This window comes from Cydia fagiglandana, chromosome 2 (genome assembly GCF_963556715.1).
Source record: "Cydia fagiglandana chromosome 2, ilCydFagi1.1, whole genome shotgun sequence".
Classification (NCBI taxonomy): domain Eukaryota; kingdom Metazoa; phylum Arthropoda; class Insecta; order Lepidoptera; family Tortricidae; genus Cydia; species Cydia fagiglandana.
The window spans coordinates 3047512-3052342 of NC_085933.1; positions in this window are offsets into that span (position 1 = coordinate 3047512).

The following is a 4831-nucleotide window of genomic DNA, read 5'->3' on the forward strand; positions in this document are numbered from 1 at the left end:
ATGCATGTCGTAAATAAATAAATAGCTTTTTTTTTCAACACGACCAGAAAATTAACATTAACCTCACTAATATCGATACGAAACAGTTGCTTATAATTTACGAAATGCGCAGTGTTAAGGGGATTATTTTACTTCGATATTTAAAAATTATGTGGACTGTATTCAAACGAAATACGAGACGAGATACGAAACGATATACCGTGGAACTTAGGACAGGCTAGGTCAATTGGTAAAAGCACTCACCTTGCTGAGCTGTAGATGACGGTGCAGCTCTCGGTGGAGGCTGGCGCAGGCTTCTCAGACCTTCGGCTCGTCTAGACTTACCTCGAATCCAAGTTACCTGGACCAGCGTGGACACCGAAACGGAGCAGGAGCAGTGCTTCTTCAACTGATTAGCCTTCCACAATGAGTACACACAGTTTACAGACAAAATTGAATCTTTTAGATGAACCGAGACGATAATATTCGAAAATAATAATTAGCGCAGCGAGATGCGCCCGACATGTTACATTCGCGATACGAGAAGAAGGAAGTATATATTTTTTTTAAAAGTTTGAACGATAATGTTGCCAGGCGAAATTATTTTAAGACTACAATCCTTAACATTTTCCGCCCACCAAAATACAACGTATTTTCCACAAGTTTGTACTGTTATTGTCAACTGAGGATAAAATAGAATCGACATGGCTCAGGGTTTATTTTCCTATAACTATATATTTTTTTACTTTAATCTAAATCTACGATAAAATTAATACTTATGACTATGAGATAGTGAATTAACACTAGTTTTGCAAAGGTAAGGGACACAGTTTAACTATCGGACGTTTAAGTTCGCCCGATTCTGTGCGAACTGTGACAACACGACAAATCCCGTCACTTCCTGGATGGAGTTGTACCACTCGGCCAATTTTCCACTTCATGGGGCTACATTGCTCATTAACAATGAGCACGAGCGTCCCGACGACAATGTTTTTCTGACCATCGAACCATTTGTGGCGCTGCTGCAATGTGTGCAGATATTCGAGGTGCCACTTGCGCCAGAAATCTTGATGGATCTTTTGTAATAATTTCCATCTCTGAAGTGGACCTAATTTCGCATCTACCATGTTGCTTTCAGGCAATATGGTGAGCGGCTCCAAAGTAAGGAAATGTCCGGGGGTCAAAACTGACAGGTCGTTTGGGTCCGAGCTGACAGGGGACAAAGGCCGTGAGTTCAGCATCGCCTCAATTTGGGTCAAAATGGTATAGAATTCCTCAAATGTAAGGCGCTGAGAGCTCACGACGCGAGCGAGATGTGTCTTTACTGACTTTACACCAGCCTCGGCTAACCCCGAGAAATGTGGGCTGCCGGGCGGGTTAAAAACGAAATTGGATGCGCCAATAAAGTTTCTACCCTGATCCGAGATCAGCCTAGAGCACCGGCCGCGGCGCGAAATGAAACGGCGCAGAGCTGCGAGATATGCCTCTGTGGTGAGCTCTGAGGCCAGCTCAAGATGTACTGCTTTGGTGGCAGTGCATACGAAAACGCAAATATACGATTTAAATGTGCGTAGACCACGGCCCCGGGCCAAACAAGTATCAAAGGGACCAGCGTAATCTACTGCCGCTGACGAAAATGGTTTAATTTGATTAATTCGAAACGATGGTAAGTTGCCCATTATTGGAGGAGATGCCACTTTAGGCCGAGCGCGAAAGCACTTCATACAAGATGAAATAACCGAGTTTATAGCCCTTCTTGCCGATAGAACCCAGAATTCTTGGGCTAATAAATTTTGCAATGTTTGCAATCCAGGGTGCATAAACCGGTGATGGTAATCCTCAATGATCAACGTAGTCAACCTGTGATCACGAGGCAATAATAGTGGATGTTTCACATCGAACGACAGGTCTCCTTTAGAAAGGCGACCGCCCACCCTTAGCATTCCACGCTCATCCACAAACGGCGCCAATTTCCGCATGGGCTTCGATAGAGAGTGGGGTGACTTATCTGTCAACAAGCACCGCAATTCTGAAGCGAAAGCTCGCTCCTGGACATGTTTCACGAGAAAGTGAAGAACTTTCGTAATTTCTTCAGACGACAGGTTCGGATCTGTGATTTTCGACGATGATTTTTGCAAGTTATGCATGAAACGAAAACAATAAGCGAATATACGCAATATGCGTTGTAAAGACGAGAATCTGCTCAAGATGTTGTCAATCAACGATATATTAGAGTCTGTAAACAAACTATAGATTTTTTGCTCGTTCGAAGCAGCTTGATCTGAAAGGATCTCAGATTGTGGCCAAGATTCTTGAGGATTAGACAGCCAAGTAGGCCCCGCCCACCATAGCGTATTCTGGATTAAATCAGCAGGTAACAAACCGCGGGAGCCGCAATCCGCTGGATTATCCGAACCAGACACGTGGTGCCAATTTTCAGGGGGGACGTTCTCTTGTATGTGCGCAACCCTATTCGCCACAAAAGTTTTCCACTTTGATGGACACGAATGAATCCAAGTCAGCGCGACAGTAGAATCTGACCAAGCGTGGATATCGTCAAAAGTGTGAAAATCTTTTAGAGCTTCTGTAAACGAGACAATCAAATCCGACAACAAGACAGCAGCTAACAGCTCACATCTCGGGATAGAACATTTACGAAGTGGGGCCACTTTCGTTTTAGCGCAACAAAGACGCACGACAACGGATCCGTCATTTTGAACGACACGACAATAAATGACAGCACAGTAACCCTTCTCCGAGGCGTCACAGTACCCGTGGAGCTGTAACGATACGAAAGATACAACCATTCTACGGGGAATGGACAACGAGCTCATTTCCGCCAATTGCGATTTGAATTTACGCCATTCTTGAGCGATAGCGATAGGAACCTCGCTGTCCCAATCGACACCAGAAACCCATAGAAGTTGTATTAAATATTTTGCGAAAAATACGACAGGCGACAATAGACCCAGAGGATCAAAAATACGAGCGATGTCCAAGAGGATCGATCGCTTCGTACAACGACAGTCATTCAAGGAGGTCTTGAATGTGAAAGTATCTTCCGTGGGAAGCCACGACAAACCGAGAATTTTTAACGATAACGATAAATCATGGACGTTTTCGACATTGTGAAGTTGATCTTCAAACGACAAGGGAGGATCAACTTCCACCATGTGACCACAACTAAGGTAGTCATCCATGAAATTGACATAATCTGTCCGAAACTGAGGATTCAATTTGAATTTCCTCTCTAAATTTAAGAGACGCTTGAGAGCTATCTCACGAGAATTTGAAAACCTGGGTTTATCCTGAGGGTCGACATAAGTTAATGGTACTACCATCCTACCCTCGGGAGTGCGACAATATGAAGTTTCCCTTTGGTTTTCACACGACATTTCTGATTTCGACAAAACGATATTTTTGGGAGGATCTACACTTTCCTGTTCCCAGAAGCGCTTGATATTATTGTCTAATGATAGACTCGACACGAGATAGCACCTCTGAGTATCACCTTCTGAACCTTTATGACAACGAGAACGAGAAGTGTTAACGTTTATAGGGCACTCACCCATCACCAACCAGCCGAAAACAGTGCGGACAGCTATGGGCTCATCTGCGTTGCCCTTGACAACGCCAGATTGTAGTGCAGCAGCGAAAAGGTTGACGTTAACCAACATGTCTATAGGTCCAGATGTGTGGAAAGACGGATCAGCAAGATCTAAATCCTTCAGATGCCTCCAAGAAGACACATTCAGTGGTTCTGGTGGCATATCATGGCAGATCTTGGGAAGCACGAACGCTTCAAACGAAAATTTGCATGAGGAGTCCCCATTCGAAGGAACTATCTCACAATCGACAATTCCAAAAGTGTCAGTCGACGACAGACCAACACCGTTCACCGTTGGTGAATTATTTCTAATTGGTATTCCAAGTTTTTGAGCGCACTTCAATGTTACAAAGTTACAAGCCGAGGCATTGTCCATCAGCATTCGAATTGGTACAAAATTATTAAATTTATTTTTTATCATCACAATAGCTGTCGAGAACAAACTTGGTGCATTTGCATTATGCACAGCCAATGCCACTTGGGTCGGCGGAGCTGTTGGTTCCAACTCCTTATCCTTTTCGAAATGCAATAATGTGTGGTGTCTGCGCTTGCAGATGCCACAAGTCACCGATGATTTACAATTTTTAACCGAGTGTGATGGCCTACAACAAAGTATGCAAAGTCTCCTCTCCTTAACCTGAGCAAACCTTTCCAATGGCTGCAGTTCCAAAAATTTAGTACAGTTATCCAATTTGTGTCCCGGTGCTGAACACATGGCACAGTTGCTCACTGGCGGCACAAGGAGAGCAGGCTTAGCCTTATTCGACACTGGCTTACTATACACTGGTTTACTAGATAATGTTAACGACTTACCAACGCTGTTCTCTAATGCCTGGCTCCGCTTTTCAATAAACGAAATTAATTCCTCATAACTGGGAATTTCTGTGTTTGATTCAAGTTGCAACTCAAAAGCTTCCTTACTACTAACATCTAATTTTGACCAAAGTGCATGGAATAACATAAAGTTCCTGTCAGGCAATTGATACTTTGATAAAATTTCTAAGTTTTCCTTAAAGGTTCGACAAACTCTAACTAATTCCGATGCAGTCTTGGACTTCGCCGCCTCACAGTTTAATATTTTTTCATAAAATATACTGGCAATCACCCTTTTTTTCTCAAAATGTAATTTTAGTGTGTTATAGGCCATTAAATAATTTTCATCACATAATGGGTAATTTTTAATTAAGTCGAAAGCATGGCCGGTTACACTCGACAACAAATAGTGCAACTTTTCTACTGCCGGGA